The sequence below is a fragment of the Microtus oregoni genome, unplaced genomic scaffold (assembly GCF_018167655.1).
Source record: "Microtus oregoni isolate MIOR12 unplaced genomic scaffold, Mior012 000003F_ref0000135, whole genome shotgun sequence".
Classification (NCBI taxonomy): domain Eukaryota; kingdom Metazoa; phylum Chordata; class Mammalia; order Rodentia; family Cricetidae; genus Microtus; species Microtus oregoni.
Window position 1 is genome coordinate 12,315,879 of NW_024543062.1, and position 26,187 is coordinate 12,342,065.

Sequence of the window (26,187 nt, forward strand, 5' to 3'; positions counted from 1 at the left end):
CCGGCTCTTTTCAGAGATGCATTTGCATCAAATGGTACTGAGCGGATCATGCCGGCCTCTCCTGGGGAAAGCAGCTTGAAGCAAAAGGTTACCCTCTCCCTCGGCTTGCACTGCTTTGTTCTTGCTTCTCACACCATTTTTTTCCCCAAAACATCTGAATTCAGAATTCTGGAGTTTTTCTTTAGAAAGCCTTCCATTTCGACATCTAAGCAGACTCAGACTCCAAATCTGCCTATCAGGGGTTACAAAGCTTGTGTTTGCTGAAAGGCAGATTTGCACTTTGAAACATCTGTTGGGTGCCCTGTGTCCTCACAGAATCCCTCCAGGGCTTCCCATCCATGAGAGAACGGTGACAGAGAGGTGGTCATGTACACAGCGGAAGCCCTTCCCTGGCTCTGCTTTCCCGAGACAGTAGAAGAGTAGCCTTTCAAGTGTGCACTACTGGACTTGAGCAGTGGAAACAGTTTGTTCCCTCTGGAGGTGAGGAGAATGGGCTTACAGATCAGATCAAATATCCTCTCTCCTACTACCCCTGGGGACAGAAACTAGGCTGCTTGGCCAAGAATGAGGAGCAGCCTGGGATACAGGTCAAGGAATCAAAAGCTCCCGAGGCTGGGGTGTGGCTCAGTGGTAGAGTACCTGCCTAGAATCCCCCAGTGAGGGGCTGGGGTGTGGCTCAGTGGTAGAGCCCCTGCCTAGAATCCCCCAGTGAGGGGCTGGGGTGTGGCTCAGTGGTAGAGCCCCTGCCTAGAATCCCCCAGTGAGGGACTGGGGTGTGGCTCAGTGGTAGAGCCCCTGTCTAGAATCCCCCAGTGAGGGGCTGGGGTGTGACTCAGTGGTAGAGCCCCTGCCTAGAATCCCCCAGTGAGGGGCTGGGGTGTGGCTCAGTGGGAGAGCCGCTGCCTAGAATCCCCCAGTGAGGGACTGGGGTGTGGCTCAGTGGTAGAGCCCCTGTCTAGAATCCCCCAGTGAGGGGCTGGGGTGTGACTCAGTGGTAGAGCCCCTGCCTAGAATCCCCCAGTGAGGGGCTGGGGTGTGGCTCAGTGGGAGAGCCGCTGCCTAGAATCCCCCAGTGAGGGGCTGGGGTGTGGCTCAGTGGGAGAGCCCCTGCCTAGAATCCCCCAGTGAGGGGCTGGGGTGTGGCTCAGTGGGAGAGCACCTACATCGAATGCCCAGTGAGGGTACAGCTCCGTGGTAGAGCACCTGCCCTAGCATGTCTGAGCCCTGTTCCCACCAATGCACAAACGGAAAAGAAATGCTGTCAACCAGAACTCTATGGAGGACAGAAAAAGAGAGCACAGAACACCACGGGAGCATTTCATCAGATTCCACTGCCATTAGTTAGCTCATCATCCAGACCTCTGGGGATCCCCGGGAGAAAGCAGGACTGTTTTCAAGTGTACCCCCAACAGCATATCTTGTAAAAAAACTTCCTCTCCCCCTCAACTTCTTCCTCTGTAGCTGCCCCAACAACACATTACTGTCAGTTGCAGTCTGCAGAGCCTGTGCCCAAGAGACTGAACTGTGTGACTGAACCTGGCCTTGAACAGTTGCCCTTGGGCTTAGGAATGTTTTCTGGAGCGAAGGGCAGGGCCTTCCCAGTGCTTTAGCCTGTGGGTCTGTGTGAACACTTTCCTAAGACAAGAACACACTGGGTTCAAAGGAATGCTAACAACCAACCCATTTAGCTAGCCTATGAGGGCTTAGGGCCTTCTGTGGCTGCCTTAGAGTACTGGAGGAATCCCACAACCACCTGTTAGGGTAAGAGGTGAGATGGAGTGATTCTCATTTCCTAGGGCACAAACCAAAGCTAGAAAGGTCAGAATAAAATGGGCAGGCTGCCAGATCTGGGGACTGAGTAGCCCCAGGAGTTACTTCTTCCAGGCTGTGTCTGGGACCCAGCTAGTAAAACATTCTAGCATGCCTTAAGGCCCTGGGATCTATCCCATTACCCCAGCCCACCATCCCAGCGCTTGGGATGGAGAGGCAGGCAGAAGTTGGGATTATCTTCAGCTACTTTCTGAGGAGCCAACCCAGGATACAGGAGACCCTGCCAGGAAAGAAAACAGAGAACAGACATCATATTTTTAAACTTTCACTCTGTCATTCTTATTATCCATCCTCTGTGGCCCTAAAGATAAGATCTTGAGACCGTCTTCTGTTTTTATTTATTTATTTATTCATTCATTCATTCATGCATTTATTCATTCATTCATTCATTCATTGTGTGTAGGTGTTTTTCCCTGTGGGTGTGTGCACGCAGTACTCTCAGAAGCCAGAAGAGGGCATTTAATCCCCCAGAATTGGAGTTCTGTGTGGTTGGAAATTACCATGTGGGTGCTGGGAACTGAAACCCAGTCCTCTGTAAGAACAAGTGCTCTTAGCTCCTGAGCTGTCTCCATAGCCCCATGATAACTCCCTTAGGGATATTTCAGATGAGCAGTACTGATGGAGGCTACACGGGTTCATTTTAAAGAACAGGGTAGCATCCTGGAAATGATAAGGTCCTTCCTTTTCACCAAATTTGTCTCTGCAGACCTCTGAGGCAGTCATTGTAACTTTATGTTTTTATGCTCTCCAAGAAGATTCTCTTGGGATTGGAGGGATGGCTCAGCAGTTAAGAGCATTTATTGGCCTATCCGAGGACCAAAACTTGGATCCCAGTACCCACATCTTGAAGCTTACAACTGTCTGTAACGCCAACTCCAGAGGACCCAAGGACCTCTTCTCCTCCACATGTGCACATACAATTGCATGTATGTGTACACACACACATAATTGAAATTTAAAAAATAAGTCTTACAAAGATTCTGTTACGTCGTGAGCACTTTAAAAATCCCCGATGACTAGATAAATGAAAATAGTATGTCTTGATGTGGTTGAATCTCCCGATGACATGGCAGAAATGTCACAGTCATTCTGAGTTGTTAACAAGATGTAACAGATATCTTAGTTATAACAACCCTCCCTGCACTGTGAATGTAAAATGGGATGGCCAAAGACCGCTCATCTGGGACTCAGAAAACGTTGGCTCTGGGATAAGTGGTGTAGCTCAGCTGGTAGAGTGCTCACATGTCACACAGCACACATAAAGCCCTGGATTCCATCCCCAGCACCACATCCACCTGGCTCACTGACACATGCCTGTCTCCTTGCACTCGGGAGCAGGGTAAGTTTGAGGTCATTCTCGGCTGTATAGAAAATTCAAGGCTATCCTGGGATATAGGAGACTCTATCTAAAAAGAAAAAACAGTAACAAAAAACAAAAAAGTGGTTCTACCTAGCCTGCTTGGGTATCCGTGACTTGCTTAGGCAGGAAGGGTGCCAGCTGCTGCCCTGGCCCCTACCTGAATTCTGAGAAGTCACAAGCGAAGGATAAAAGGAAGGTGTCCTCAAACATGAGCTAGTGCCATTGCTTGCAAGTGCACGAGATGCCCATTTTGTTTGGGTTTTATTTTTCTAGTATGTTTATTTTGTCGTCTTGTGTGTGTGCACAGGTATGGGGAGAAGAGGCTAAGACAGCTGACAGTAGTCACTGGTTTTCTTTTTCCACCCCGTGGGTCTTGAAGGATCGAACTCAGATCATCCGGCTTGGCAGCAAGCACCTTTGTGTGCTAAGCCATTTTGCTGACCCCCCACTTCTATGTGCCAATTTCAAAGCTTTGGGATTGTAGGCCGTGCCGCCTCCCTTGACTTCCAGAAGAAAAAAAAGCTCTGGAAACCACAGCAGTCTACTCCTTGTCTGGAAGTTTTGTTTCTTGACTACCAATTCTCTCGCCATCTTTTGTATTCTGTGTGCCTGCCTGCCCTCCCCCACCTGTGTTGGCCTTTGGACTCCCACTTCCCCCACTGAATTGGCCACTGTGAGGGCAGATAGCCCTCTGTGCCTCCGTTTGGCCGGTACAGCAGCTAGCTTGGCTCACAAAACCACACAGCCACCAAACGTGTAGAAACAAACCTCAGGCCCCCAGGCGGTTCAAAGACTGACTCATCCCTAATGCTGGTCCCAGAGATTGTCATCTGTAACACAGCAACAGTTGAAGCCATCCTGGTTATGAGTGTAGTACATGCTTACAGTGAAATCTTAGGCAACTTAACACAGCTCTTTGGTATGTAATCTTAAATAGAGTTTTTAACTTACATATCAAAGAGAAGGCAGGATTTTCAGAGCTTCTTTTCCTCTTAGGTTTTCCTTTTTCTTCTTTCCATTCTTTGCTTCTGTGTATGCATACTTGTTTTTGCTTGTATGTGGACACATATGTGTGCTTGTGCATGGTACCTGTGTGTCCAGGCATGGAGAGATCTAAGGAGGTTTGAGCTGAAATTCTCCCAGTTCTTTTCTGCCTTATTCAGTGAGGCGGGGGCTCAGTTAAACCCAGACAGAGTCTAGTCTTGTGAGCCACCATGCTATGAGGATCCCCTTCATCTGTCTCTCAAAGCTGAATTGCGGGCAGGCCTGTGATTACCTGGCAGTTATGTGGATACCTTAAGAATACAAACTCTAGTTCTCACAGTTGCGTGGCAAATGCTTTAACCACTGACCCCTTCTCAGCTTTCTGTCATCAGCGCTTGTTAACAGCTTCAAGTTTAGAGCCCAGCCAAATCTGGGTTTGGTATCTAATTGCATAACTGTGGACAAATTCTTTGTCTTATTTATGACTCAGCTTTTTCAGATATAAGACATAAATAATAACAGCACCTACACTGGGCATGGTAGCACATGCCTTTAATCTCACCCAGGCAGGAGGTAGAGGCACGAGGATCAGGAATTCAAGGCTTTTCCTCAGCCACATAGCAAGTTCAATGCTAGCCTGGCTTGTATGACACCTCAATACACATCACTCTTTTTTTTAATTTTTTTTTTTTACATTTACTTATTTAGTGTATGGTCCATGTATGTCAAAGAGCCTCATGTGGAGGTCAAAGGACAACTCTCAGAGATTGGTTGTCGTCTTACATCATGTTGGTTCTGGAGATCAAATTCGGGTAGTCAATCTTGGTAGCAAGAGCCTTTACCTGGTAAGCCATGCGAGGGGTTCAGCAAGGCTGACCTGTTGTCAGTAATACTTTCTTTTCCTCTCCAAATACCACATGTTCTTTAGTTAGGTATATCCAGGAAACCAGAGACACTGTTCCTCTCTTGAAAGGGTTAAGAGCCTCTGTTAGGCTTGGACTTCAGGTCTAGTGCCACCACCTCAGTACAACAATGTATTCCCACCATCTGTGCTAGTATCCTTACACAACACACCAGCCACTTTGATATCAGTTCCCCATATAGAGTCTAGAGAGACCCAGCAGAGCCCAGAGCATCACAGAACAAAAAGCAGTGTTCTGCCCCAGACATGAATAACAAGACCTGCAGAACCTGGCCTAGGCATATCTCGAGTCTGTCTCCACTATATTGGGATGTCAGGAAGATTCAGTCAGGCCACCGAAACTCAGGAGACTCCTATAGCCCTGGTTGGTTCTCAGATTCTCTGTTTTCAGAGTTGTCCCTAGAAGAGCCACAGCTGAGAATCCGAGGGAGAATGTGCTTCTTGATGCCCAGTGATGACTTGCTCACCTCGACCCTGGCCTCTTCCTCTGCTCCCACACGTGAGCACAGAAAGTAGCACTTAGAATGGATTTTCTTTAATCTGAGCATGCACCAGCTTCTCGTGGAATCCTCCTGAGAACTAGTAGCGAGGCCTCACCTCTACAACTTCTTTTTGGTAGGAGTAGGTCTGGCCCAGTATTCTGCATGACTGGTAAGTTCCAGGGTGTCAGTGATCCAGAGGCCTTGCTTTGAGGAAGTGTCTTGTACTAGCGGTCATCAGCAAGCTCACCAGCTTGCCCGGGAAAATGAAAAGCTTCCTTCAGTGCATAGCTCTGCCTATTCGTCTTCCAACACAAGGCAGCTAGGATAGGAGCCTCTTGACTCTGCAGTCACGGTACAAGGAGACACCATGACACCTTGAGTAGACTGAGAGAGAGAGTCTACTCTGTCTCTTTCTTTCTTTCTTTCTTTCTTTCTCTCTTCTTTTTTCTTTTTGGCTTTTCGAGACAGGGTTTCTCTGTATAGCTTTGATGTCTGTCCTGGAACTCACTCTGTAGACCAGGCTGGCCTCCAACTCACAGAGATCCACCTGCCTCTGCCTCTCGAGTGCTGGGATTAAAGGCGTGCGCCACCACAGCTGGGCTACTCTCAGTCTTGATGAGTGCAGTAACCTTGATGTAGCTCAGGGCAGTAAGGATCTTCCAAAATGGAGTAGACTGTAAGAAGTGTGACCAGCCATTTTGTCACTACTCTTAGGGACTTGGTATCATCTGCAGTAATACTTTTGCCTTAACTGTCAACTAGACACTGATTAGAGTCACCTGAGAAGAGCTTCTCCAATCCCAGTCATACTGACCTGTGGGGAATTTTCTTGATTGTTAGTTGATGTCGGAGGGCCCAGCACCTGGGGGCCCTGTCATTTCTAAGGCAAGTCGTCCTGGGCTGTATCAGAAAGCTCTCTAAACATGAGCCTGAGAAAGGGTCAGAAAATAGTATCCTCCATGGTTTCTGCTGTACTTCCCCGGTTGTGAGTTCCCTGGACAGAGATAATGCTGTGTAGACTGGCCTTCCTCCATACACATCCTCCGTCAAGGAGCATTGAATTGTGGCTGCCGTCGGTAATTAGAGGCTTGATGCTGTGTATCCATTCTGATCTGTTGGTTTGCAGCATAGAAGTCACAAAAGTGTTGCAAGCTTGGTCTCTTAGTGTATAGAATGCAGGCTCTCAATTTCACTGCAGGATAGAAGCCAGTGATTGGGTACATCCAGTGCCCCATGCTTTCTGGGACACCACTGTAAATGCTCTTTGAGGAAGGCAACCCAAGAGCAGCTGGAATCATACACCTGCGGGAAGCCTGGTTTTGTTCTTTAGCGCCACGTAAACCAGGTGTGATGTGCCCGCGCCATGCCGTTCTAACAGCACCCAGGGAAAGCCTGGATTCAAGGTCATCTTCAGCTACACACCAACTTCCAAGGCAGCCTAGCTTACAGGGCACACTGCACCCCTACATCACTACCCCCAAAAAACAGTGACGTGGGGAGAGGTGGAAGGGAGGAAGAAAGACCTGAGTTCTGGGCCTGACCCTGCTTCTGCTCACCTCCCAAGCTCCTACATCTTTTCAGCTTCTCTCTCCCTCTCTGTGGTAGGAAAATGTAGTCAAAGTTTCAGTCTCTTCTGAGCTAGGCATGGTGGTGCATGCCTGTAATCCCAGCGTTTTGAAGATGAAGCAGGGAATCAGTAGTTCAAGGGCAGCCTTGGCTACACAGTCATAGGGAAACCTAAGCTACCCGAGACCCCGTCAGTAGACCAGAAAGGAATAAAGGTTGGGTGGGGGGAGCTTGAGGATTCAGATAGGGAGGCTGACGTCTAAAAACACTCAACAACAAAGAGTCTTATCTTCTAAGCCACCTAATCTAGGTAGGGGAGCAGTTTGAGGGCTCTTGTGCCTAGGACAGCCTCTCGGTCACGTGCGCCAAGCCCCCACTGGCTATATAACTGCCTATCTACCCCTCCCTGGCCCACTGGGATGGCAGACAAGGAGCAGAAGCTGTGCGCGCTCTGCCTGTGCGTTGCCGCCGCTGCAACCTTCGCCGCAGCCAATCCGCTGGTGCACTGCGGGTGACCTCCCCCGGGTCCCGGGAATAAATTGTCAAGTTTCCCCACCGCGGGTGTCTTTGCTAGCAGACGGCCGGGTTTGCAGGTTTCTGGGCTAATTAGAAAGAGGATCATGAGGAGACAGGCGGGTCGAGGCACGTCGAGAGCCCGGCTGGTCTGCGGGCTAGGGTCGCGCTGCTGTTCTGGAGCCCCCGCTGTTCCGGAGTCGTGAGTAGGTCGCTCACCAGCTCGCATCTGGCCGCCGCACACCAGTTTGGAAAAGGCACTACTTTTGCAAGCCCGGCGCAGGGTTCTGCATCTTTAGCTCACTGGACCCGCCTAGAAAGCCAGACCTAGGAAGGTGAAGCCTGGCTGGTTCCCGCAAAGGTGCCCCACGCTGCCGTTTATGGACCCTCATCTTGAGTGTTCCAGGTCTCAGATGGTTCCGATGGCAAACCTAGTATCTGCCTTGGACCTCCCGATCTGAGAGTCCTCTTTCTTGGAGACTTTGAACTTGGTCTTTGGAAATCCAGAGACTGCGTGAAGTGCTATTGTTTCTGAGTTCTCTTTGCCTTCGTGTTGACTTTGGGATTCTCTTGTCTACCTGGATAATGGCTTGCCTTTGTGGCTGAGTCTTCCCGGCGTTGTCAGTGGATTGCGGGGAGCCCCAGGCACCAACCTCTGGACTTAACCAACCAGCCTTTGGATTCCTGAGTCTGGCGATCTGCAGAAGAGGACCCTAACTAGTAAGGGCTGTGTGATTCTACCTTTCTTCGGATGGAAATTATTTTGTGTCAGGATTTCTTTAAGCGCATCGTCTGATAAGACTGGCAGTTACTACCCAGGAAAATGAGTAGCAATTAGGAGTTCAGTAATAAATGGAAGTCTATTGTCCTAATTGAGTGGAATTACTGACGGGTAATGGCAACTGAATTCTTCAGTTTAATTAAGAGTTTATATAATTATAGTGCACTTTTTATTTCTTGGGGGAACCATGGGGTAGGAATTAAATAACCAATGTGATGGTTAAGAAACCCATTTAATGGATAAGTAACCGGTAGGTTTAAATACATATGGGTGCCTTGCTGAAGTAAGGCAAATGCAGACAAATTCTCAATGAAGGCTGTGTGCCGTGCTGGGACAAGCCAGACCTTTGATTTGCTGCTAATTCGAGCTTCATAAGAAATCCAAATGAAATTATCAGGTGGTCTCCGAAATGCTCGGGGCTCTCAGGTTGGTAGGAGCTAGGATGCGTGTCTTTCTGAATTCCCTGAGAATGAACCTAGAAGAGGGGGAGCTGCCCTTCAAGAGTGTGTTTTGTCCATCTAGAGTTTCTAGCTTGGAAATCTGGGGTTTGAGCTGTTTGGTCATAGCCATAGACAGCTGAGGGGGAGGGCGGCTGTACCTGATTATTCCATCTTTGAAGACTATAGGTGTTTACCTTGTTTGGGGAGTAATCTGTAATTAGCGGGCCGTTATTTTCTTCTCTGGCAGTATGTTGTTTCATTTACTGTCCTGTTCTCAAGGAATTTTTTCCTTTGTGGGAAGCTATGGGACAGGAGAGAAGTGGAGGGAAAGCCCTGTTCCAAACGTAATTACATAATTTGCTTGCAGGGGTGCGTGTGGGAGGATTGTCGTGGGTGTCGGTTCTGGGAATCTTGTCAGCCCAGCTCACAAGAAGCCCCCAGAGTCTTGGCAGTCTTAGGGTTTCAAATGTACTGAAGATAAGGAGCCCTTCCTGTGCAAGCATTCACACCACCATATGCTTCAACTTCCTTTTTCTTGCTTCTCCAACAGGATCATCAGGGATGCCTAGGGCTTCATGTCGGTAGTCAGCTGAGGGAGTGATGGTAAAGTTGCTCATCACTTCATTAAGACACAACCAGTGGTAGTGGTGAAGAGTGTGTCTCTGGTACTGTGTGGGCTTTAAAGCTTGCACAGCATTTTGGAAATTTAAATGCATCTTCCTCATGGGTGAGACAAGAGCAGCTGTGGAAAGGCATTTGCATATATGTCTCCGGTTGAGAACCTTTCCAGGTGCCTTGCAGCTTTCTAGGTGCAAGAGCACCCAGGTGACCTGAGGTTATCGGTGCAAGAGCACCCAGGTGACCTGAGGTTACAGGTGCAGGAGCACCCAGGTGACCTGAGGTTACAGGTGCAGGAGCACCCAGGTGACCTGAGGTTATAGGTGCAGGAGCACCCAGGTGACCTAAGGTTATAGGTGCAGGAGCACCCAGGTGACCTGAGGTTACAGGTGCAAGAACACCCAGGTGTCCTGAGGTTATAGGTGCAAGAGCACCCAGGTGTCCTGAGGTTATAGGTGCAAAAGCAGCCAGGTGACCTGAGGTTATAGGTGCAAGAGCTCCCAGGTGACCTGAGGTTAGAGGTGCAAGAGCACCCAGGTGTCCTGAGGTTATAGGTATAAGAGCATCCAGGTGTCCTGAGGTTATATGTAAGAGCATCCAGGTGTCCTGAGGTTATATGTAAGAGCACCCAGGTGTCCTGAGGTTATATGTAAGAGCACCCAGGTGTCCTGAGGTTATAGGCGCAAGAGCACCCAGGTGACCTGAGGTTATAGGTATAAGAGCACCCAGGTGACCTGAGGTTATAGGTATAAGAGCATCCAGGTGTCCTGAGGTTATATGTAAGAGCACCCAGGTATCCTGAGGTTACATGTAAGAGCACCCAGGTGTCCTGAGGTTATAGGCGCAAGAGCACCCAGGTGACCTGAGGTTATAGGTATAAGAGCACCCAGGTGTCCTGAGGTTATAGGTATAAGAGCACCCAGGTGTCCTGAGGTTAGAGGTGTAAGAGCATCCAGGTGTCCTGAGGTTATAGGTGTAAGAGCATCCAGGTGTCCTGAGGTTAGAGGTGTAAGAGCATCCAGGTGACACCTTTTATATGCGTTCTGAGAATTTAACTCAGGTCCTTGGTCTTTCAAGACTAGTGCTTTGCCAACAGAGCCAGCTCCCATGTGTCCTGACTTTTAAAGATCCTTAGTCTTGTTTTTCTTCTTCCCCAAGTCTTGTTTTTAATCACGACTTGGGAAACTTATCGGCGTTCTACCAAAACTGTGTCCTTAAGGCCATGGCCTCTTGGTGTGGGCTGGCTTTATTGGTGACCTGTTCCCTTTTTTGTCTGAATTCCTTCCCAAGACACATTAGGTGCATCCTCCTTTGTTGTCAAGAAAGACCACAGTAAGTAAATACTCGCACACACAACAGAGGAAGGACATTTGATGCTTATACCCTCCGAGAACAACATATAGCTAAGTCTCATATGTCTTAATTATTACAGATCATGACTTCATGCTGCCCCACCCCCACCCACCCTGTGCATCCTCAACTCCCTCCCACACTGACTGTTAATTGTTATATTATATAAATGAGTTGGGAAAGAGACAAGAATTTCAGTCCGCGCTGAAATTCAGCCTTCCCTGGGGTGATCTTTCTGATCCTGGAGGTGTTGGGTGCCATGGTAAGGACGCTTCTTTGTCTAATAATATCTTTGTAGATTTCGTTCCTCATTCTCCGTTCCCTTCCAAACCCAGTATGAGTCAGTGATCCTATGTATGTGTTTTATCTGAAGCAAGCCTGAATCAGAAGAACCACTTAGAGACAGGTGGTGTGGTGGTGGTGAAGGGATACCTTTCTGGTACTGCATAGGTTTTAAAGCAGTGGTTCTCAAGCTTTCTGATGCTGAGACCCTTGAATACAGCTCCTCCTGCTGTGGTGACCTCCAACCATAGAATTATTTTCATTGCTACTTCATAACTGTATTTGTGCTACTGTTACGATGGGCTTTGGGGATCGTGACCCACAGGTTGAGAACTGATACTTTTAAAGCTTACACAGCAGTTTGGAAGCTTAACTGGTAACTTCACCTTGCTAATGAATGAGACAAAGCAGGTGTAGAAAACTGACTATAAATAAATGCATGCCTCCCGATTGCAGCCCTTCCAGTCTCTTTAAAGATGCCTAGGTACAGACCATGCCCGGTATGCCAGAAACAGATTTGGAAAACAAGGTCTCCAAACACTAAGCCAACTTGAAAACGGAAAACAAACTGGCTGGTGCACTTTTAGAATATGCTACCTGGAAGCTGGAGAGATGATTCAGTGGTTACGAAAGCATGTGTTACTCTGGATCAGTGGTTAAGAGAGCATGCTACTCTTGCATGCGCCAGAGTGCATGAATCTCAGCACCCACATTGAGTGCCTCATGGCCACCTGTAACTGCAGCCCCAGTAGGATCCAAGGGCACTTTTACTCTCTCTCTCACATATACAATTAAAATATAAATAAATCTTAAAGAAAAAATCTACTCTGTGTGGGGGTGTAAAGGTAGCAGCAAAGATGACATCTAGCACCCATGCCCCCTGTCTTGTCTTTACTTTCCTTCCCATTTGGTCTCTGAAAAGGCCAGTAGGGTTCCATAACTCTTTATCTGCCAGCTGCATAATGCAGGTGGCACACCTCTGCCCAAGTGGTATGTCTTCTCCCTGAAGCCATAGTGTAGTAGCAGGACACAAAGAAAACCCAAGGCTGCTTCTCTTGGCTCCTGTCCAAGGTGATTAACTACCGGTCGTAACTGAACTTCTATACCAAACACTTTCAACCCAGTTCTGTGTCCTGGATTTCAAGGATAGGATGGCATTGGTCCCTTTGTGTAACCTATTAAAGTCAGCATCTCTCTGCCTTTGTTCCTAACGTGATGGCTCATAGTGCTTTCCCATTATAGAACCAGAGGGGTCACTTGAGGTCATCTAGGCCCTCTGTTCTCAAAGTGTGGACCACAAGTGCCTTGACCTCACATTTGTTCTGGCTATAATATCAGAATCTTTATTTAATTTTTGTGAATTGTTACTACTTTGTGTGTTTGCAAATGAGCATACATATACATATGGGTCTTAAACAAACCCACAGTTCACCAATATGGCCAGTCTTACTAGCCCTCTTGCTCTGGGGATCCCTTGTCTATTGATGCAGGTTAGCCAAAAACACTAAGCCAGCATTTTATTTTACCTGGATCCTAGGATCCGAACTCAGATCTTCACCCTGTCATGGCAAGTGCTCTAACCACTGAGCCATCTCTCTATCCCCCTCCTTGTTTTTTGACAGAGGGTTTCCCACTGGGGTTCACTGCTAATTCAGCTAGGCCAGGTAACCACTAAGCCTCCAGGATACTTCTGTTCCTGCCTCCCCGACATTGGGATTACAAACTTGTACCACCATGCATGCCCAGGTTTAAATGACGCTTAGGATCAAACTTGGGTTCATGTTGCTATAGCAGCTACCTTACCCTCTGAGCCCAGAATCTGTATTTTACCAAGCTCCCCAGATGGTTTGTGTACCTTGGGACATGATGCTAATTCATATATAGGAGTCTAGCAATTAGAATATCTATAAAGAGAACCCTTAGAGTCCAAACCTGTGAGGAAGAAAGGAGCAGGAGGCCCTGTGAGACATCACATAAAGAGGGTCAGAGCCACATTGGTGTTTAAACTTTCCCTCTGTTGGGCCAAGGAACCCAGGGCTTCTCGCTTCCGCGTTAGCACTGCTAGCAGCTAGGCAGCAAGCCTTCCACGGCAGGATTGTGTGCAGCACATGAAGGCCACCGTGTGCACTTTGACCCTGTCTCTAGCCAGTAGATCTCAGAACAGTGTGCACAGGGGAGAGCTGTTCACGTCTGCCCACTGGGAGGCAGAGAGACAGAAAGCAGTCAGGGATATTATGCTCCCAAAGCCCAGCCCCTAATGACCTACTTCTTCCAGCTCGTCCAATCCCCTGAGGTTTCTCCAGCCTCGCAAAACAGCACTGCCAGCTGTTGGGCCAAGTGCTCAACACACGAGCCTGTGGGGAGCGTTTCACATCCAAACCCTGACAGCTACTTGTGAGAGGGGCTGTATAGACAGGTTTTGATTCCCCATAAGAGAGAGGACTGGAAGAATGGGATTCACTCTGCACCACAGGTGGGAGAATGTTTACAGGCATCCCCATATAGGACTGCTGGGGTTTCTCCCTGTTCCCAGGGCAGATGTCTGGCTCAAAATACCTAAGACTATCAAGCAAGTTCCCAGGGCTGTCAGGCAGCTTTTCATAGATAGGATCTCTCCTTCCCTCTCCTCTCCCCATGCGTGTGTGTGTGTGTGTGTGTGTGTGTGTGTGTGTGTGTGTGAGAGAGAGAGAGAGAGAGAGAGAGAGAGAGAGAGAGAGAGAGAGAGATCCAGCCCAGGCTGGCTGCATCTAACTTTGTATATAGGCAAGGGTGATCTTGAATACCTGACTCTCCTGCCTCCACCTTCCTGGTGCAGAGATGCTGGGTGAACACCACCATGCCTGGCTCAGGCGGTGCTGGGATTAGAACTCCTGGTTCTGTTTCTGCTAAGCAGGCTCTCTGCCAGCTGAGCTGCATTCCAGTCCTTAGCAGTACGTTTTGAGTAGAGCACAGGACAGGTGGGGATTACAAAAGCAGAGTCTAAAGCAAAGCCTTAACCACAATTTACCTAGCAAGGCCTTCTGCAGTGTAACAAGACCAGCAACCTTATTCTCACCATCTGACTTCAAAGTGTCCCATCAGCTTTGAAGGGCAGGAAGCCAGACACACCAAGATTGAGCTTGGCTGCTCTAATGGGCTACCATATCATGGCCAGGATTTGACCCCTGATCTCTCAACACCTGTCTATGTGCCTTCCCTTAGCACTTTGATTTTATAGGTTGGAGAGGATTTAATGATGGGATGTTTTGGTTCTTGTCTATAAGCATCTCATCCCCTGGGAGGTTCAGGGTCTCATGATACTACAGGCCCATGTTTGTTGGTGTGGCAACTGCATCTGTTCCATTGTAGTCATTTATTCCAAGTATTCTGCAGTCATCCCAAGACTCACTCTTTCCAGAGTGTGTGGAGAAGGGCCAAGGATGTGGCTCAGTTGGGAGAGTGCTTGCCTATTCTGCATGAAACTCTGGGTTCCTATAATCCCAGCACTGGGGAGGTGGAGACAGGAAGATCAGAAGCTCAAAGTCATCATTGGCTGGGGTAGATGAGACCCTGCCTCAAAAATCCATAAAGAAGGAAGGAGGTGAGAGAGAGAATAGAAAGAGGCAGAAGGAGGATAAGAAATTAAGGGGGAAGGGAGAGGGAAGAAGGAGAGAGAGAGAAATATAGCAAGGTGGGATATTGGGATAACTCTGCACACTGAAACCCTCGATTTCTTTAGTTAGCTGGGCAATCATTCGAGTATCTGGGTCACCTTTCCTTCTCCACAGTTAGCACAAGGCTGTGGGACTGTAGATTTAGAAAGCAGGTCAGGGTGTTTGTGTGCTGAATAACCCACTCCTTGATCTTGAGATCCTTTCATATGTCCCCGGGGAGCACTTCACCTGCACCATATGGGTGAGGAGATGCCCAGAAGAGTCGTATGTCCATCACAATGACATGCTCTGAGCCCTGTTTTAAATTCACATTGATGTACATGTTCAGAAGTGAGTCCTCTGCTAGAGCAGAGACCAGGGCATGGAATACATTATTCTACCTCTGAGCACTCAACGGCTTTCGCAAGTTGAGATTCTTACACACTTCTCTCTTTAAAGCTAGCTGTACCTATAGAGACTTCTCGTTCAGTTTGTGTTTGAAAAAATGGATGTTGTACTGCTCTATGGGATTGTAACACAGAATCAGAGGGGCTTGATAAGCAAATGTGGCCTTTTATCCTGATGCTCCACTTCCCTGGATTTTTCTGCCAGCCAAGCAAGTTCCTCTGGATTCTTTTCTTTCAGGAAAGAGAGGGAGGGAGGAGGGGACAGCCCTCCCCCCACAGATTAACCTCAGGTACTGTTCAGGTACCATTGTTGTGAGACAGATTTGTCCTGGGGCGATCTCACACACACACACACACACACACACACACACACACACACACACACACACAGTTAGGTTAGGTTGACCAACCTGTGTGCCCCAAGGATCTGCCTGTCTCCTACATTTCTGCAGTACTGGCTTATGGACATGCACCCCACAGCCGGCCTTTGTACACATGGCTACTGAGGATCTAACTCTTGTCCTTGAGTTTACAAAGCACCGCGCAGAATGAGCCATGCCACCAGCCCTCGGGAAAGGTTTTACATTTGCAGTTTCTTCACCCTTGATCCGTGTGCCAGGTGCCTGGTCACCTTCCGCTGATGGTCCTTTTTGGTGAAACTCCGTCTCTTTGACCATATTCACATAGCAGAGAAAGGGCTTCACTCTAGCAAATGCATACGTGAGATCCTGCAGCATCTTTGGCTGTGTCACTTTGGTCTCCGCCAAGTGGCTTCTTGCAATCTGTACCGCAACCTATGATTTATACTTAGAAACATTAAGCCAGGCACAGAAACATACCTGCCATCCCTAACCACTAGAATGGCGGTTCCCACACTGCCTAATGCCGCGACCCTTTATTACAGTTCCTCATGTTGTAGCGATCCCCCAACCATAACATTATTTTGTTGCTACTTCATAATTGTAATTTTTGCTACTGTTATGAATTGCATTACAAATATTTTTGGAGATAGAGGTTTGCTAAAGGGCTCGTGACCCACAGGTTGAGAATGGCTGCTTTAGAAGCTGAGGCAGCAGGATTCTTACAAGTTTAAGTTGAGAATAGTTGGTGTGGTGAGACCCTCCTTCTCTAATGCACCTACATGCATACATTTGTCAATAGCAAATTGGCTTGTGGACAGAGAGGGGAAGAGTGTGGTTACTCTGAGAAGCTGCTGCACCCGCTGCTTTCCAGAAACACACATAGACAAGAACTTTTCTATAAAAGATGAACTACAGGAAAGAACGGTCTTCTCGGAGAGATAATTTTGTCAGTTTAAGTTGCTAGCTTCTTTGGTTAATGAAAAGTTTATGTACTATTCCTAACCTCCCCCTTCCTGTGAAGCAGAGATAGCAATGATGGACTAGCAGGCAGGTGTCTTGGTAGTTTAACATTTTGTTTTCTATACACACAACTTAAACAAATGTTTTAAAAAGTCCCCCGGAATCTAAGTGCAACGGTGCACCCCTTGTCATCCCAGTAAGTGGAAAATGGGAGAGGGAGGATCAGGAGTCCAGCGTTGTCCTTGGTTACATAGCAAATTTGAGGCTAGTTTGAGATACATGAGACCTTGTCTCCAGAACACAGAAAAGGAAAAAAATCCTTAGGGCTTTTACTGCAGCGTAGTACTCTAATGTGTATATATTCCATACTTTCTTCATCCATTCTTCCATTGAAGGGCATCTAGGTTGTTTCTAGGTTCTGGCTATTACAAATAATGCTGCTATGAACATAGTTGAACAAATGCTCTTGTCATATGATAGGGCATCTCTTGGGTATATTCCCAGGAGTGGTATTGCTGGGTCCAGGGGTAGGTTGATCCCGAATTTCCTGAGAAACCGAAACACTGATTTCCAAAGTGGTTGCACAAGATTGCATTCCCAGGGCTGGAGAGATGGCTCAGTGGTTAAGAGCATTGCCTGTTCTTCCAAAGGTCCTGAGTTCAATTCCCAGCAACCACATGGTGGCTCACAACCATCTGTAATGGGGTCTGGTGCCCTCTTCTGGCCTGCAGGCATATACACAGACAATATTGTATACATAATAAATAAATAAATATTTTTAAAAAAAAAAAAAGATTGCATTCCCACCAGCAATGGATGAGGGTACCCCTTCCTCCACAGCCTCTCCAGCAAAGGCTATCATTGGAGTTTTTTATTTTAGCCATTCTGACAGGTGTAAGATGATATCTCAAAGTTGTTTTAATTTGCATTTCCCTGATCGCTAAGGAGGTTGAGCACGACCTTAAGTGTCTTTTGGCCATTTGAACTTCTTCTGTTGAGAATTCTCTGTTCAGTTCAGTGCCCCATTTTTTAATTGGGTTAATTAGCATTTTAAAGTCTAGTTTCCTGAGTTCTCTATATATTTTGGAGATCAGACCTTTGTCTGTTGCGGGGTTGGTAAAGATCTTCTCCCAGTCAGTAGGTTGCCTTTTTGTCTTAGTGACAGTGTCCTTTGCTTTACAGAAGCTTCTCAGTTTTAGTAGGTCCCATTTATTCAATGTTGCCCTTAATGTCTGTGCTGCTGGGGTTATACATAGGAAGCGATCTCCTGTGCCCATCTCCTGTAGGGTACTTCCCACTTTCTCTTCTATCAGGTTCAATGTGTTCAGACTGATATTGAGGTCTTTAATCCATTTGGACTTGAGTTTTATGCATGGTGATAGATATTTGTCTATTTTCATTCTTCTACAGGTTGACATCCAGTTATGCCAGCACCATTTGTTGAAGATGCTTTCTTTCTTCCATTGTATACTTTTAGCTCCTTTATCGAAAATGAGGTGTTCATAGGTTTGTGGGTTAAAATTCGGGTCTTCTATACGATTCCATTGGTCAACTAAATGGATGGAAAAAGAAAACACTATACTGAGTGAGGTAACCCAGACCCAAAAAGATGAACATGGGATGTACTCACTCATAATTGGTTTCTAGCCATAAATAAGGGTCACGGAGTCTACAATTGGTGAACCTAAAGAAGCTAAGTAAGAAGGTGAACCCAAGGAAAAACATATAGTTATCCTCTTGGCTATGGGAAGTAGACAAAATTGCCGGGGAAAAAATTGGGATCTTGGGGGTGGGGTGGGATGGGGGTAAGGGGAGATGGGGAGAGAAATGGGAGAAGGGGAGGATGGGGGGAACTTGGGGAAACAGGATGATTGGGATAAAGGAAGGGTGGATGGGGGAGCACGGAAGCACAATTCTTAGTTAAGGGAGCCACCTTAGGGTTGGCAAGAGACTTGAACCTAGAGTGGCTCCCAGGAGCCCAAGGCGATGTCCCCAGTTAGTTCCTTGGGCAGCTGAGGATAGGGAACCTGAAATGACCCTATCCTATAGCAATACTGACAAATATCTTGCATATCACCATAGAACCTTCATCTGGTGATGGATGGAGATAGAGACAGAGACCCACACTGGAGCACTGGACTGAGCTCCCAAGGTCCCAATGAGGAGCAGAAGGAGGGAGAACATGAGCATAGAAGTCGGGACCACGAGGGGTGCTCCCACCCACTGAGACAGTGGAGCTGATCTATTGGGAGCTCATCAAGGCCAGCTGGACTGTGACTGAAAAAGCATGGGATAAAACCGGGCTCTCTGAACATGGCGAACAATGAGGGCTGATGAGAAGCCAAGGACAATGGCACGGGGTTTTGATTCCTACTTAATGTGCTGGCTTTGTGGGAGCCTAGCCAGTTTGGATGTTCACCTTCCTAGATATGGACGGAGGGGGGAGGACCTTGGACTTACTACAGGGCAGGGAACCCTGACTGTTCTTTGGACTGGAGAGGGAATGGGAGGGGGAGAAGGGTGGGAGGAGGGGGAGGGAAATGGGAGGCTGGGAGGAGGCGGAAACTTATTTTTTTTCCTTTTCTCAATTAAAAAAAAAAAAGAACTTCTTTAAAAAAAATCCTCTGGGCTGGAGAGATGGCTCAGCAGTTAAGACCACTAGCTGCTCTTCCATAGGACCTGGGTTCAATTCACAACACCCTCATGGCAGCTCATGACTGTCTGTAACTCAAGTTCTAGTGGATCTGATCTGACTCCCACAAACACCAATGTATATAATTTTAAAAAAATTAAAAAAAAATACTCTGACTGGGTATATGAAGGAACCCCATAATTTGGTGGGATAACTTTGTGTTTTCATGTTGTCTCTGTAGCAGAGTGTTTACAATATATTTGGAGTACAGAGCCATACAGGATAGTAACTGTGTACTGAACCCTTCAGTAAACAGAAGCAGAATAAGTGAGTGTCTGGACCTCTTGGGAGCAATGCTGCTCCTATTCATTTATACATGAGTGTGTATGCATGTGCATGTATGCCTATGTATGTGGGGGTACAGGAGTTAATGTCAAGCTTGTTGCTATGAAACAATCTTCTTCTTCCTCTTCTCCTCTTTTTCTTCCTCTTCTCTTCTTCCCCTTCCTCCTCCTCTTCTCTTCTTCCTTCTCTTCCTCTTCTTTTCCTCTTCTCATTCTTCTCTCGTTCCTCTTCCTCCTCCTCTTCTTCCTCTTCCTCTTTTCCTTCTCTTCTTCCTCTTATTCCTTCTCTTCTTCATTTTCTTCCTCTTTCTCCTCTTCTTCCTCCTTTTTCCTCTTTCTTCTTCTAGACAGAATCTTTCACTAGCCTGGAACCTACCAAAGAGGCAGGGTGGCCAGTGAACCCCAGGACCCCGTCTCTACCCCCAGCACGTTATTAAACAAGGTGCAGCGTGCACTCCTGTCACAGCACTCAGTTGGTGGAAGCAGGAGGACCAGAAGCTTGGGTCATCCTCAGTTACAAATCCAACTGGAGGTCAAAATGGGCTGCAGGAGATCCTGTCTGGAAAAAAAAATTAGATAATATGGTAGCTTGTACCTTTACTCTGCATTCAGGAGGCAGAGACAAGTCAATCTCTGTGAGTTCAAAGTTAGCTTGGCTCTAGGGTTACATGGTGAGACCCTGTTTCAATAAATAAAACCATAAATATTTTTTTAAAAAATAATCTCTTTGGTGTTAGAAATGATCTCCTTACAACATTCTGGAATCTCCTGCTGTGTATGTTTCAGTCTTTTAAGATGCATTTATTTTATGTATATGAATGTTTTGCCTGCATGTATATATGTGTGCCAAGTGAGGGTCTGTTGCCCATAGAGGTCAAAAGAAGGCATTGGATCCCTTAGAACTGGAGTTAGATGGTTGTGAACCACCATGTGGGTGCTGAGAACCAAACCAGAATCCTTTGCAAGAACAGCCAGTGCTCTTAACCACGGAACCATTGATTCAACTACAGTTCCTTTTTTGTTTTTTTGCATCCTTGCTAATCTATGCTTTGAATGACAGGTCCGTGAAGTTCCGTTAGGCAGGCAGATGGTCTACATGATGCCACTTAAGGGCTCCTCCTGCCCTGTGAGTCTTTATTTTCAACACATGAAAAGAAGTTAGTGTGACATTCTTCACTCAGGCTAAACTTCTAGACAATGACATACCCACTCTAGGACCTCATAAACTAGCTTCCTCCTCTCTCTGGGATTAATTTACATCCCTTGGACATGCTGCAATGTCGTCTGTTGTCGCTTTGTGACACTGGCTAACCGCTTATTACTACATGAGACGGATTGGAATAACAAAAGCCCTAGGATTCAAGGCTCTGGTGGTCACGGGCTGAGTAAGTCAACAGGGACTGGAATAGATGTTTTAACAGTTGAGTCTAAGTGCCCGGCCTTTGTAATCCAATCCTGTTCACTACTAGACAGTTCCAGAGGTTTACACTGACACTAACCATTCATTCAATTATCTAGATGATTATTTATGCTTTTCCTTCCTTCCCTCCTTCCTTCTTCCTGCTCACCTTCCCATCTTTCCTCCCTTCTCTCTCCTTCCCTCCCCATTCTCCTCCTCCTCTCTCCTTCCCTCCTCCTGTGTCTTCCTCTTCCTTACCTTGTGTGAACAGAAAGCAGTCTTTGCCGTCCATGGTATTTGTTGTATCTGGAACATAGATAGTAAACAGTGGAAAGCCAGAGCTTGTCTGCCATCATCTTCCTTATAAAAGATGGGTGTGAGTGATGGCACTGTCACCAGACTCTTAGGAGACTCTATAACCTCATGGTTATAGGACCAGATCCTCATGCGGACTCTATAACTGTCTGTGACAGCCTCTACTTGAAGCCACTGGTATAAAGTAGATGATTTAGGGCCTAAGGTCTCTGAACTCCAGGAATCAATGGTTTTAAAAAGAAAAGTGATTTTAACAGTCTATCAATAATTACATTAACAGCCGAGTTGATTCTGGGTCACAGGCATGCCTAACCTGTGATCCTAATGCTACATGCGTCTGATGATGGCTGTGAATGTTGCCTAACACAAAAACTGTAAAACTTAAAACATTATGAGGACTCCAATGAAGGAAAATTGCCCTTGTATCGCATGGTTCACTTTGTAGATGGCAACCTCATGTTCCATCGTCCCAGTGCTAGGAGCTGGGGATGAAGTCGTGACGGAAACAGACACACTTCTACGTCACTAAAGTGTGTGCTACAGTACAGTATGCATATGTGTTTCAGAGTACTCCATCACTTTATGTCTTTCTTGGACAATTTCAAATGGATGTATTCATGGATGGGTAAAAGTATGGATGGATGGATACATAGATGATGGGTGGACAGATGGGTGAGTGGATGGATGGAAGCAGGCATGGGTGGATGGATGAGCATGGGGATAGATGAAGGCATGCATGGGAGGATGGGTATGTGCATGGATGGAGGCATGCATGGGTGGATACATGATGATGGATGGATGGATGGATGGATGGATGGATATCAATTGAGAGAATGACAAAGCATTTGATAGACTATACTGTTTTAAAAACTCCTAGAAGACAAGCAGGCATGGAGGTCTTCAGTAACTATGAGTAATAGAAATCCCTGTTCCTACCTGAACAACTAAATTCATCCCTTGCCATTCAAGGATCTTGCATGCTGTACAGTTTCTCTCTTATGGGTTAGGTGCTTGGCTTGTGTGAAACAAAGAAGTATACTTTTAGGACCCCTATAGATCTGGGGAACGAGGAGGACATTTAAAGGCCATTAGGAGCTTGCACTGAGTACCTCTAGAATCAGCCGTTGCATCTGTAGTACCCATAAAGAAGTTCTTTATAAAGTGAGTGTGTCTTATATTGGAATATATGATCAGTTGGAAACCTTCTGCAAAATCGCTTGGCAGCAAAGCTATTTACAAAATGAGCCTAGTGTGTGAATGGGATTTGCAGAATGTGGAGCAGGCGCACAGAGAACGGGGAGGTAGCCAGGTGTTGGAAGAGCCATGTCTAAAGAAGATGCTGAACAGTCGTGGTCTTCCTAGACTCAGTGATACAAACAGCAGGTACTGGTGATACCTACCTGTGAGCATGGTGGCTAGGCTTCCTTGGGCCTATTCAGGCCTCATCCCCTGGCCTTTCTGTGATATAGTAGGAGTGTAGCATCTGTTCCCACACAGGTGAGAGATAGACATGACATGGTCCATTTATTTATTACCTTAACTTGTGTGTGCGAGCATACATGCACATATACATTTGTGAATGCAGGGGCACCAGAGGCCTTTGATCTCTCTGGAGCCGGAGTTGCAGGCAGATTGAGCTGTCTGACATGGTGGGAACTGAACTCAGGTCCCCTGGAAGAGCAGCATACACACTGCTTATCCGTCACTCCAGCCCCCAAATTTTTTATTGGTAAGATTATATTATAAAGGCTGGAGAAATGGCTCAATGGGTACAGTTTTTGCTGCCCTGGGTGGAAATAGTAGCCTCTGAAGGAAAACCTCTACATCTCTGGCAGTATGGAGTACCATGGCGGCCTGGGGCTGCCTACCTTGGGACTTGGATGTGAGCAAGAGAACTCTTACGGAAGCCACTGTTATGTTAGGTTGCCTGTCACTTTCAGTCCACCCCCCTCCTGACAGTGGGAAGGTGGCTCCAAAAGAAGCTGTCATTCATCCTCCTAAACTTCTAACGTTCAGAAGTCATTTCTCAAATCAAACCTTTTCTCGTTAAAATTAACAAAGGGTAAGAATTTGCCCTCAACAGTGGAGTGTGGGAAGGAGCTGGCTGTGCAAAGGAATAGAACTCTCATGCTTACCTCACCACAGTGTGCTTTCCCCGGCCTTTACCAAAACGCTACATTGATGCTTTCTGTATAATTAGTATGTCATGTGGCCAGCCAGATTGTACTCGAATGGTGACTTCTGTGGTGTGCTGGGTCTCGTGTAGTTGCACAGCAATTTTTTTTTTCTACACAGCCTTAGGAATGGACTGTTTGGGGCTCTGGATACGGATTAGCATGAGGACTAGAGTTCGGAACCCAGGCACCCAAGTAAATACCAAGTGAGTGTGTTGACTGCCTGTAATCTGTACCCTCAGGAGGCAGAAATGGGACCCTTGGAGTAAGCTGGCTAGTAGTAAGAGACTGTGCCCCAGTATATAAGGTGGAGGGTGAGCAAAGAAAATACCCAAAATTAACATCAAGTCTTCCCATGCATGTGCAGACACATTCAGGGTCATCTGTATAAGACCTGCACACATATGAACATGCATTTACGGGGACACACACACACACACACACACAAAGAAAAGTGGGCCTTTCTCCAAATAGACAATGAATTCTTGAATATTATACACACATATGTGCATATGTATACATGTTCTTAAGCCTAATGCATGTTTCATGTATATATGCATTGGTTGTTATAGTTTGAGAAAGAGTAACTGGAATTGGGAAGATGGCTCAGTCTATAAAGTGTTTGTTTCATAAACATGAAGACTTGAGTCTAATCCCTGCCACCCACAGAAAAAAACTGGATACGCTAGTGCATAGCTGTCATCCCAGCACTGGGGAAATGGAGACAGCAGGCCCTCAGGACTCACTGACCACCCAACCTAGCCTAATGGGTGAGCCCTAGTTCCCAGTGGGGGAGCCTGTCTCCCAAAATCAAGGGCTGGGAATATAATGCCTGAGGTTCTAGGCTCAGTCCCCAGCATTACAGAAAGGAAGGCAGCAAGTAAGAGAGGGAGGAGGGAGGGAGAATGAGTGAGAGGGAGGGAGGGAGGGAGGAAGGAAGGAAGGAAGGAAGGAAACCTGACTGATAGCTCCTGAGATTGACACCCAAAGTTGACCTCTGGCTTCCACATAAATGTGAACACACATGCACACATGCTTGCATATACATGTGAATCATAATGAATAATAATAACAGCAATAAAGGAAGCATAAATGATCTGTTTCTCACTGCATCAAGGGGACACATGACCCAGGACCATTAGCTGCTGATAGATCTCTGACAGTCTGAGGAGAAAGGCATCTAAAACACATAATGACAAGGCCTGCTCCTAGGTCTCCACCTAGCCTGCTTGGTGCGTTTCAGGCCAGTGAGTGACCCTGATTCAGAAAGAACAGGGTGGGCGGCGTTGGCTTCCACCCACATGCACACACACACCTGCACACATGGGCACACACGGGCTCACACACAGAAGCATCCTGTCCCTAAGTGGCACCGTTTTTCTCTCCCTTGCCTTTCTTGCATTTTAAGACAGAGGTTCTCTCCTTGAGAAGAGGAACAAGCCTGCTCAGCCTGTCGTAGCTCTGCCCCCAGTGGGGGATCATTAATGGCGTAGAAAATGAGGGCAGTGCTGGGCGGGCAGGCCAGGGTGGGGTGCGTGCCTCTTTAAGAGATTTATGTGGAGGTCTAAGCTGTGGAGACAGCGTGGAGGTACATCACCATGCAGGCGACAGAGACACTTTCTTCTTCGCTTGGGTGCATTATCATAAAAAGTGATTTAGACTGGAGCTGATTGATGCAAATGGCCCTGTGTTCTTTCCTGTCATTAGCAGCCTCTTTCAGTGGCCAGAGGCAGTGATTAAAGCTGTCATTTGGAGCTGCTCATTAAAGACAAGCCCCAGAATAGCAAGAGGAAAAAAAGGTTGGAAACACACATGCGTGTGTGTGTGTGTGTGTGTGGTTTCCTTAAAGATACTGCATCCCCATTCCAGACTCAAGTAATATTAGATTCTCAGCTTGTCACGGTGGATTCTCATGACAGTTGGCCTCAGTATTATGAAAGGAGATGGGGAGGGCTTTGTGTGAGGTGTGTTTTGTTAAGGACCAGCCCTGATGAGAATTCACTGAGTCTCTTCCCAGGCTGAGGACATCAAAGTCAGGGCCCCACAAGAGCAGACAGGGAGGGTTTTTGGAGACTATTGGACTGGCTAAGTCCCATGGCGGTGGTGTTGACCCCAGGGATATACAGAGAAACCTTGAGGAGAGAGCATTTGCTAAATCTAGAGGGCATAGAGGCCATGGTGTCATTCAGAGGGAAGAGCAACAACAGGTTCACAGACAGGAGGGAAAGGAAGAATGCAAGACTCATCTGTGCAAGAGTAGAAACTGGGCTGTGGAGTGAGTGCATTGCTTGCAGTACAAGGATGAGGACCCTGGTTTAGATCCTCAGACCCACGTGAAAAGCTGGGCATAAGTAGTGTGCTCTTATATTTCCAGTGCTGGGAAGGCAGAGCTTGCCAGATCCCCAAGGCTCACTGGTCATTCAGCCTAGCCAACCAGGAAGCTCTTTCAGTCAAAGACTTTGTCTAGAAAATTTAGGTAGAGAGCAATTGAGGTAGACTCCTTTTGTTTGTTTGTTTTGTTTTGTGTTGTTTTTTCTTTTGAGACAGGGTTTCTCAGTAGCATTGGAGCCTGTCTTGGAACTAGCTCCTTGGAACTAAGCTGTCCTTGAACTTGCAGAGATCAGCCTGCCTCTGCCTCCTAAGTGTTGGGATTAAAGGTGTGCACCACCACTGCCCAGCTGAGGAAGACTCTTATGGTTGCCTCAAGCCTTACACACACACACACACACAGAGAGAGAGAGGGGGGGGGGGGAGGAAGAGAGAGGGAGGGAGGGAGAGAGAGAGAGAGAGAGAGAGAGATTAATGAGAAGGTGATCACTTCAGTTTCTTGGAGT

General features: G+C 47.0%; 1 protein-coding gene across 4 annotated transcripts in view; it reads left to right on the forward strand.

The window, feature by feature from the left end:
- Auts2 (activator of transcription and developmental regulator AUTS2) overlaps positions 1-26,187 on the forward strand; it is a 1,102,310-nt gene that overhangs the window by 913,343 nt on the left and 162,780 nt on the right. The window lies entirely within an intron of this gene.